Raw genomic sequence first — 11,371 nt, 5'->3', positions numbered from 1 at the left:
AAAAACCGAAGAAAGGAAAAGCAGTCATTTTTATGGTCTTACACTACACTGTCCTGCACAGAAAGGATTGACTGTACCTATTTATAAGTTTCTATTTGTGCAAACAGAGAAGACTGAATATAGGAAACTGTGAGTAAGCCGAATAGTTACAGAAAAGATAGGAACTGCTCTCATAACAATAGATAGAAAAACAGTTTAACTGTGTGTTCCAAGATGAAAGAATCATCCACTGTAAGGAAGAAACTAACTTCACAGACTTGATTCTCATTTCTTAGGAAATGAAATCTCTGGACAGGCATACTAATTACAAGAAGAAAAGGCATCTGTCATACACAAAAACTATTTTAATTATGGAACAATGTAAACATAACACAAAAGTAGAAAGAACACCATAATGATACCCCATCATCCAGCTTGCACATTAACCAACATTTTGCCATCTTGTTAATTATTCTCTCCTCCTCATTTTTTGCTGGCATGTTAGAAGGCAAATCCCAGGAACTGTACCAGTAAATTCTTCCATGTGCATCTGTAACAGGAAATGACACTTTTAGAGAATATTGCACAGTGCCACTAAGAAATGAAAATAGCAACAATGGCTGAATATCATCTATAGCTGATGATATTCAGATGTATATATTTCATATTCAGGTTTCCCATGTTGTCTCAGAAATGCCTTTTACATATGGCTCTGTTAACTCAAGATCCATACAAGATCCACATATTGCACTTGGTGGTTACACGTCTGATGTCTCTTATAATCTATGACAGTTCTCTTTTTAATTTTTTCCCTCTTATTTATTGAAGAAAGGAGATCATTTGTCCTGTAAAATGTTCCACACTCTCACGTCTTCCTCTGGCATCGTTTCATTTTGTTCTGTTTCCTGCAAGAAAAGGAGAATGAAGGAAAACGGTTGGAAATTTCGTACATAAACTGAGATATCAGTGCAAATATGTGGCCCCATTTAATTCCTAGTTTGAACAAACTAATTGTATAAGACATTCAGGGGATCAACTCCAGAGATTTGGGTGTGGAATGGGTATTAGGTGATACAAAGCAATTATTTTTAATCATCTAAGGTGCAGTAATGGAATAGTGATTTTGAAGAAAATGTGCTTATATTTTAGAGATAGATACTAAAATATTTGGGGATTGAAAATATTGTAATTTATATACTTTATATACATCAAAATGGCAGAGGAAAGTATAGCAGAATGTTGACAATGTTAAATGTAAATTATGGGTATTAGATGTCCATTCCATTTCTTTGAAAGTTTGAAAAATGTTTAAATAAAAAAAATATTTTTAAGAATGAGTTTTACTCATGCTATTCACAGAGATCAGGGATAGGAGCCAAGGTGGTAGCATGAGTAGGGCAGTGGAAATCTCATCCTCAAACCATATATATTTTTGAAAATACAACTAATACAACTATTCCTAAAAGACCAGAAGATACAGTACAATAGCCAGCCTACATCTACACCTGCGAGAACCCAGTGCCACAGGAAGGGGGTAAGATACAAGCCATGCCCCGGCAGGACCCGAGCTCACTCCATACCCCAGGTCCCCATGGGAGGAAAGGAGTCACAGCGGGGAGGGAGAGGGAGCCCAGGACTGCTGAATACCCAGCCCTAGTCATCCCCATGGGAGCACAGACACACAGTGCATGGTGTGCTGGATATTAGGGAAATGGAACAGTAAAATCTGTGAGCAGGTCCCTGCAGCCGGGGCCCCTGGGACAAAAGAAAAGTGAGGGCTTTTTGAAAGTCTTAAAGGGACAGGGGACTGCCAGCTGGACGGAAGCATCCCGGCACACTCAGCTCAGCAGCTAGGAATCCCAGGAAACTCTGGGTGCCCTAACCCTCTGGGAGGCAGTGCAGCTCTGAGGCCCCTCATGGCAATAAACAGCCTCCGATTCATTCCCCCTCTGGGCTAGCTCCACTATAGCAGGGGAGCAGCCTGAGAGCGGCCGTGTCCACAGCAACTGCCCAGAGCCTCCTCTGCAGCTGCCCAGGCCAGACTCAGAGGCCCCATCAGCGCACAGATGCCCAGCACAAGCCGCTAGGGGTCGCCGTTCTCGCAGGAGAGGAAGGCGACCAGCAAGCAAGAAGGGACTTTGTTCTCCCAGCTGACACATGTGCCAACTGCCCATGACAACCTCTATTGCCATGAAAAGGCAGAAGAATATTATCCAGACAAGAATAACCCACACAACTCCTAAGAAGGAGCCAGGGGAGAAAGATTTAACCCATCTTCCTGAAAAAGAATTCAAAATAAATGTAATAACCATGCTGATGAACCTGCAGAGAAATATGAAAGAGCTAATGGATGAAGTTGAGAGGGAGAATACAGAAATAAAAATATCGCTGGAAGGACTTAAAAGCAGACTGGATGCAAGAGGCAGTTAATGGAAAAGAAATCAGAGAACAGGAACACAGAGAAGCTGAGGCAGAGAGAGATAAAAGGATCTCCAGGAATGAAACAATATTAAGTGAACTGTGTGACCTATCCAAACAGAACAATATCTGCATTATAGGGGTACCAGAAGAAGAAGAGACAGAAAAAGGGATAGAAAGTGTATTTGAAGAAATAATTGCTGAAAACTTCCCAAAAACTGGGGGAGGAAATAGTCTCTCAGACCATGGAAGCACACAGAACTCTCAACAGAAGAGACCCAAGGAGGAAAACACCAAGACACATAATAATTAAAATGGCAAAGATCAAAGACAAGGACAGAGTATTAAAGGCATCCAGAGAGAGAAAAAAGGTCACCTACAAAGGAAAACCCATCAGGCTATCATCAGACTTCTTGACAGAAACCCTACAGGCCAGAAGAGAATGGCATGATGCAATGAAACAGAAGGGCCTTGAACCAAGGACACTGTATCCAGCAAAATTATCATTTAAATATGAAGGACAGATTAAACAATTCCAAGACAAGCAAAAGTTAAGGGAAGTTGCCTCCCACAAACCACATCTACAGGGTATTTTAGAGGAACTGCTCTAGATGGGAGCACTCCTAAGGCTACATAGATGTCACAAGAGAAAATAAAATCACAGCAAAGAAAGCAGACCAACCAAATATGAACTAAAATTTAAAAAAAATCAACCACTCAAAAAAGCAGTCAAAGGAAACACAAAAGAGCACAGAATAAAAACATATAAATAATGGAGGAGGAGGAATAAGAAGGGAGAGAAATAAAGAATCATCAGACTGTGCTTATAATAGCTCAATAAGTGAGTTAAGTTACACAGTTAGATAGTAAAGAAGCTAACCTTGAACCTTTGGTAACCACGAATCTAAAGCCTGCAACGGCAATAAATACATATCCTTCAATAATCACCCTATATGTAAATGGACTGAATGCACCAATCAAAAGACATATAGAGTCACTGAATGGATAAAAAAGCAAGACCCATCTACATGCTGCTTACAAGAGACTCACCTCAAAACCAAAGACATGCACAGATTAAAAGTCAAGGGATGGAAAAAGATATTTCATGCAAACAACAGGGTAAATAAAGCAGGTGTTCCAGTACTAGTATCAGACAAAATAGACTTCAAAACAGAGAAAGTAACCAGAGATAAAGAAGGACATTACATAATGATAAAGGGCTCAGTCCAACAAGAGGATATAACCATTATAAATGTATATGCACCCAACACAGGAGCACCAGCATATATGAAACAAATACTAACAGAACTAAAAGAGGAAATAGACTGCAATGCATTCATTCTAGGAGACTTCAACACACCACTCACTCCAAAGGACAGATCCACCAGACAGAAAATAAGTAAAGACACAGAGGCACTGAACAACACAGTAGAACAGATGGACCTAATAGACATCTACAGAACTCTACATCCAAAAGAATAGGATACACATTCTTCTCAAGTGCACATAGCACATTTTCCAGAATAGACCACATACTAGGCCACAAAAAGAGCCTCAGTAAATTCCAAAAGATTGAAATTCTACCACCCAACTTCTTGGACCACAAAGGGATAAAACTAGAAATAAATTGTACAAAGAAAGCAACAAGTCTCACAAACACATGGAGGCTTAACAACATGCTCCTAAATAATCAATGAATCAATAAGCAAAGTAAAATAGAGATCAAGCAATATATGAGGACAAATGACAACAACACAAAGCCCCAACTTCTGTGGCAGACAGCAAAAGCAGTTCAAAGAGGAAAGTATATAGCAAACCAGGCATATTTAAAGAAGGAAGAGCAATCCCAAATAGTCTAAAGTCAAAATTATTGAAATTGGGAAATGAAGAACAAATGAGGCCTAACGTCAGCAAAAGGAGGGACATAATAAAGATCAGAGAAGAAATAAATAAAATTGAGAAGAATAAAACAATAGGAAAAATCAATGAAACCAAGAGCTGGTTCTTTGGAAAATCAACAAAATAGATAAGCTCCTAGCCAGACTTATTAAGAGAAAAAGAGAATCAACACACATCAACAGAATCAGAAATGAGAAAGGAAAAATCATGATGGACCCCACAGAAATACAAAGAATTATTAGAGAATACTATGAAAACCTATATGCTAACAAGCTGAAAATCTAGAAGAAATGGACAACTTCCTAGAAAAATACAACCTTCCAAGACTGACCAAGGAAGAAACAGAAACTTTAAACACACCAATTAACAGTCATGAAATTGAAGCGGTAATCAAAAAACTACCTAAGAGCAAAACCCCTGGTCCAGATGGATTTACCTCAGAATTTTATCAGACATACAGAGAAGATATAATACCCATTCTCCTTAAAGTTTTCCAAAAAATAGAAGAGGAGGGAATACTTCCAAACTCATTCTATGAAGCCAGCATCACCCTAATACCCAAACGAGGCAAAGACACCAGAAAAATAGAAAATTACAGACCAATATCCCTGATGAACATAGATGCAAAAATAATCAACAAAATATTAGGAAGCCGAATTCAAAAATACATCAAGATGATCACACACCATGCCCAAGTGGGATTCATCTCAGGTATGCAAGATGGTACAACATTCGAAAGTCCATCAACATCATCTACCACATAAACAAAAAGAAGGACACAAATCACATGATCAACTCTATAGATGCTGAAAAAGCAGTTGACAAAATTCAACATCCAATCATGATAAAAACTCTCAACAAAATGGGTATAGAGGGCAAGTACCTCAACATAATAAAGGTCATATTTGATAAATCCACAGCCAACATCATCCTTAACAGTGAGAAGCTGAAAGCTTTTCCTCTGAGATCAGGAACAAGACAGGGATGCCCACTCTCCCCACTGTTATTCAACATACTACTGGAGGTCCTAGCCACGGCAATTAGACAAAACAAAGCAATACAACCAATCCAAATTGGTTAAGAAGACGTCAAGCTGTCACTATTTGCAGATGACATGATACTGTACATAAAACACCCTAAGGACTCCACGCCAAAACCACTAGAACTGGAATTCAGCAAAGTTGCAGGATACAAAATTAATATTCCGAAATCTGTGGCTTTCCTATACACTAACGATGAACTAACAGAAAGAGAAATCAGGAAAACAATTCCATTCACAATTTCATCAAAAAGAATAAAATACCTAGGAATAAACCTAACCAAGGAATTGAAAGACCTATATCCTGAAAACTGCAACACACTCTTAAGATGAATTAAGGAGAACAGTAACAAATGATAACTCATCCCATGCATTTGGCTAGGAAGAATTAATATTGTCAAAATGCTCATCCTGCCAAAAGCAATCTACAGATTCAATGCAATCCCTGTCAAATTACCAACAGCATTCTTTAACGAACTGGAACAAGTAATTCAAAAATTCACACGGAACAACCAAAGACCCCAAATAGCCAAAGCAATCCTGAGAAGAAAGAATAAAGTGTGTGTGTGTGGGGGGGGAATCTCGCTTCCCAACTTCAAGCTCTACTACAAAGCCACAGTAATCAAGACAATTTGGTACTGGCACCAGAACAGAGCCACAGACCAGTGGAACAGAATAGAGACTTCAGACATTAACCCAAACATATATGGCCAATTAATATATGATAAAGGAGCCATGGACATACAATGGGGAAATGACAGCCTCTTCAACAGTTGGTGCTGGCAAAACTGGACAGCTGCATGTCAGAGAATGAAACTGGATCACTGTCTAACCCCATACACAAAAGGAAATTCAAAATGGATCAAAGACCTGAATGTAAGTCATGACACCATAAAACTCATATAAAAAAACATAGGCAAAAATCTCTTAGACATAAACATGAGCGACTTCTTCATGAACATATCTCCCCGGGCAAGGGAAATAAAAGCAAAAATGAACAAGTGGGACTACATCAAGCTGAAAAGCTTCTGTACAGCAAAGGACACCATCAATAGAACAAAAAGGCATCCTACAGTATGGGAAAATATATTCATAAATGAAAGATCTGATAAAGGGCTGACATCCAAAGTATATAAAGAGCTCACATGCCTCAATAAATGAAAAGCAAATAATCCAATTAAAAAATGGGCAGAGGAGCTGAAGAGACACTTCTCCAAAGAAGAAATTCAGATGTCCAACAGACACATGAAAAGATGCTCCACATTGCTAGTCATAAGAGAAATGCAAATTAAAGCCACAATGAGATATCACCTCACATCAGTAAGGATTGCCACCATCCAAAAGACAAGCAACAACAAATGTTGGCAAGGTTGTGGAGAAAGGGGAACCCTCCTACACTTCTGGTGGGAATATAAGTTAGTTCAACCACTGTGGAAAGCAGTATGGTGGTTCCTCAAAAAGCTCAAAATAGAAATATCATTTGACCCAGGAATTCCACTTCTAGGAATTTACCCTAAGAATACAGCAGCCCAGTTTGAACAAGACAGATGCACCCCTATATTTATCACAGCACTATTTACAATAGCCAAGAAATGGAAGCAACCTAAGTATCCATCAGTAGATGAATGGATAAAGAAGATGTGGTACATATACACAATGGAATATTATCCAGTCATAAGAAGAAAACAAATCCTACCATTTGCAACAACATGGATGGAGCTAGAGGGTATTATGCTCAGTGAAATAAGCCAGGTGGAGAAAGACAAGTACCAAATGATTTCACTCATATGTGGGGTATAAGAACAAAGAAAAAAACTGAAGGAACAAAACAGCAGCAGAATCACAGAATCTAAGAATGGACTAACAGTTACCAAAGGGAAAGGTACTGGGGAGGATGGGTGGGAAGGGAGGGATAAGTGGGGGGAAACAATAAAGGGGGCATTAAGATTAGCATGTATAATGTCAGGGGAGGGCTGTGCAACACAAAGAAGACAAGTAGTGATTCCACAGCGTCTTACCATGCTGATGGACCGTGACTGTAATGAGGTTTGTTGGGGGGACTTGGTGAAGGGGGAGTCTATTAAACATAATGTTTCTCATGTAATTGTAGATTAATGATAACAAAAAAAGAGATCAGTGTTGTATTTGTATCAATTTCTCCTTGAAACTAGTGTGTTATTTGCATATGTATGTTCATTGAATCATATCATATTCCATTGAAACGCAGCTTAAAACAGAGGGCCTGAACATTTTTCTGTCCCCAGTGTACATGAGGGATAAGACATACTCTCAGTAGTAATAGTGACTCATCATATCAGTAATTCCTAAAGAGGGTGGGAGTGAGGGACCACTAAGGAAAGTGGGGGAGTGAGCATAAGTAATTTTTAAAAGCCTCACAGGTGAGTCTAATGGTCTCTGGAGGAAGAACCAGTGGCCTAAAAGAGGAGTGTCAATTGTAACTAAATATTGGAAAAGTTACTTTGCGACTAATTCATTATTTAGACATTCCCACTCTTTAACTTTAGAAACCATCTCCCATGGCAACATTTTTTATTTTACTTCCAGACTCAAGGCTAATCTTAATGCAACTGGCCTCACAAACTGTGTGGGCAAGAACTTTCCACTGCTTCTCCCTCTCCAGTTATAACTGCAGGTATCTGTGCAGCTGGGAAATTGGTGTGAGTGCCTGTAAACAGTGTTCTTCTCTGAGGTCCTCTATGTCCTGCTGCCTTACTCTTTTTCTTTTTTTAAATCTTTTATTAAGGTATTATTGATATACACTCATATGATGGTTTCACATGAAAAAATAATGTGGTTACTACATTTGCACATATTATCAAGTCCCACCCATACCCCAATGCAGTCACTGACCATCAGTGCAGCAAGATGCCACAGATTCACTATTTGCCTTCTCTGTGCTACACTGTTTTCCCCGTGATCCCCCACACCATGTGTACTAAACATAATACCCCTTAATCCCCTTCTCCCTCTTTCCCCACCTGCCCTCCTGCACCTCTCCCTTTGGGTAACGACTAGTTCATTCTTGGAGTCTCTGAGTCTGCTGCTATTTTGTTCCTTCAGTTTTGCTTCATTGTTATACTCCACAAATGAAGGGAATCATTTGGCACTTGTCTTTCTCTGCCGGCTTGTTTCACTGAGCATAATGTCCTCCAGCTTCATCCAAGTTGTTGCAAATGGTATGATTTGTTTCTTTCTTATGGCTGAACAGTATTCCATTGTGATAGGTACACAACTTTTTTATCCATTCATCTACTGATGGACACGTAGGTTGCTCCCATATCTTGGCTATTGTAAAAAGTGCTGAGATAAACAACAGGGGTGCATATGTCTTTTTGCACCTGAGAAGTTGTATTCTTTGGGCAAATTCCAAGGAGTGGGATTCCTGGGTCAAATGGTATTTCTATTTTTAGTTTTTTGAGGAACCTCCACAATGGTTGAACTAGCTTACATTCCCATTTGCAGTGTAGGAAGGAGGGTTCCCCTTTCGCAGAATCCTCACCAGCATTTGTTGTTCTTAGTCTTTTTGATGCTGGCCATCCTTACTGGTGTGAGGTGATATCTCATTGTGGTTTTTAATTTGCATTTCCCTGATGATTAGTGATGTGGAGCATCTTTTTGTGTGTCTGTTGGCCATCTGAATTTCTTCTTTGGAGAAGTGTCTCTTCATACCCTCTGCCCATTTGTTAATTGGGTTATTTGCTTTTTGCGTGTGGAGGCATGTAAGTTCTTTATATATTTTGGATGTTAACCCCTTGTCGAATATGTCATTTACAAATATATTCTCCCATACTGTAGGATGCCTTTTTGTTCTGTTGATGGTGTCCTTTGCTGTACAAAAGCTTTTTAGCTTAATGTAGTTCCATTTGTTCATTTTTGCTTTTGTTTCCTTGCCCAAGGAGATGCATTCAGGAAAAAGTTGCTTTTGTTTCTATTCAGGAGATTTTTGCATATGTTGTCTTCTAAGAGTTTTATACTTTCATGACATAGATTCAGGTCTTTGATCCATTTCGAGTTTACTTTTGTGTATGGGGTTACACAATAATCCCGTTTCATTCTCTTACATGTAGCTGTCCAGTTTTGCCAACACCAGCTGTTGAAGAGGTTGTCATTTCCCCATTGTATATCCATGGCTCCTTTATCGTATATTAATTAACCACACATGGTTGGGTTTATATCAGGGCTCTCTAGTCAGTTCCATTGGTCTATGGTTCTGTTCTTGTGCCAGTACCAAATTGTCCTGATTACTGTGGCTTTATAGTAGAGCTTGAAGTTGGGGAGCATAATGCCCCCAGCTTTATTCTTTCTTCTCAGGATTGCTTTGGCTATGCAGGGTCTTTGGTGTTTCCATATGAATTTTTGAACTATTTGTTTCAGTTCATTGAAGAATGTTGTTGGTAATTTAATAGGGATTGCATCAAATCTGTATATTGCTTTGGGCAGGATAGCCATTTTGGCAATATTAATTCTTCCTAGCCAAGCACATGGGATGAGTTTCCATTTGCTAGTGTCGTCTTTAATTTTTCTTAAGAGTGTCTTATAGTTTTCAGGATATAGGTCTTTCAATTCCTTGGTTAGGTTTATTCCTAGGTATTTTATTCTTTTTGATGAAATTGTGAATGGAATTGTTTTCCTGATTTCTCTTTCTGTTCATCGTTAGTGTATAGGAAAGCCACAGATTTCTGTGTATTAATTTTGTATCCTGCAACTTTGCTGTATTCCTATATCAGTTCTAGTAGTTTTGGAGTGGAGTATTTAGGGTTTTTTTATGTACAGTATCATGTCATCTGCAAATAGTGACAGCTTGACTTCTTCTTTACCAATTTGGATTGGTTGTATTTCTTTGTTTTGTCTAATTGCCGTGGCTAGGACCTCCAGTAGTATGTTGAATAACAGTGGGGAGAGTGGGCTTCCCTGTCTTGTTCCCGATCTTAGAGGAAAAGCTTTCAGCTTCTCGCTGTTCAGTATGATGTTGGCTGTGGGCTTATCATATATGACCTTTATTATGTTGAGGTACTTGCCTTGTATAGTCATTTTGTTGGGAGTTTTTATCATGAATGGGTATTGAATTTTGTCGACTGCTTTTTCAGCATCTATGGAGATGATCATGTGGTTTTTGTCTTTCTTTTTGTTTATGTGGTGGATGATGTTGATGGATTTTTCGAATGTTGTGCCATCCTTGCATCCCTGGGATGAATCCCACTTGGTCATGGTTTATGATACTTTTGACGTATTTTTGAATTCAGTTTGCTAATATTTTATTGAGTATTTTTGCATCTGTGTTCATCAGGGATATTGGTCTGTAATTTTCTTTTTTGGTGGGGTCTTTGCCTGGTTTTGGTATTAGGGTGATGTTGGCTTCATAAAAGAGTTTGGGAGTGTTCTCTCCTCTTCTATTTTTTGGAAAACTTTATGGCTAATGGGTATTATGTCTTCTCTGTATGTCTGATAAAATTCTGAGGTAAATCCATCTGGCTCAGGGGTTTTGTTCCTGGGTAGTTTTTTGATTACCACTTCAGTTTCTTTGCTGGTAATTGGTTTGTTTAGATTTTGTGTTTCTTCCTTGGTCAATCTTGGAAGGTTCTATTTTTCTAAGAAGTTGTCCATTTCTTCTAGGTTTTACAGCTTGTTAGCATATATGTTTTCATAGTATTCTCTAATAATTCTTTGTACTTCTGTGGGGTCCGTCATGATTTTTCCTTTCTCATTTCTGATTCTGTTGATGTGTGTTGATTCTCTTTTTCTCTTAATAAGTCTGGCTAGAGGCTTATCTATTTTGTTTATTTTCTCAAAGAACCAGCTCTTGGTTTCATTGATTTTTTCTATTGTTTTATTCTTCTCAGTTTTATTTATTTCTTCTCTGTTCTTTATTATGTCCCTCCTTCTGCTGACTTTAGGATTGCTATATACTTTCCTCTTAAGACTGCTTTCGCTGCATCCCACAGAAGTTGGGGCTTAGTGTTGTTGTTGTCATTTGTTTCTATATATTCCTTGATCTCTATTTTGATTTGTTCATTG

General features: G+C 38.6%; 1 long non-coding RNA gene across 4 annotated transcripts in view; it reads right to left on the bottom strand.

Annotated features, from left to right (window-relative positions):
- Positions 1 to 748: 748 nt before the first annotated feature.
- LOC108404020 (uncharacterized) overlaps positions 749 to 11,371 on the bottom strand; it is a 54,412-nt gene continuing 43,789 nt past the window's right edge. For 3 of the 4 annotated variants that reach the window (XR_005059853.2, XR_012132358.1, XR_012132360.1), the window contains exon 4: positions 749 to 884. This is a non-coding gene — a long non-coding RNA (uncharacterized lncRNA). The remainder of the gene's footprint in view (positions 885 to 11,371) is intronic. The other variant, XR_012132359.1, reaches the window with a different exon arrangement.

This window comes from Manis javanica, chromosome 6, assembly GCF_040802235.1.
Source record: "Manis javanica isolate MJ-LG chromosome 6, MJ_LKY, whole genome shotgun sequence".
NCBI lineage: Eukaryota > Metazoa > Chordata > Mammalia > Pholidota > Manidae > Manis > Manis javanica.
The sequence above is the reverse complement of the archived record's forward strand: the minus strand, read 5'-3'. Positions and strand labels throughout refer to the sequence as shown.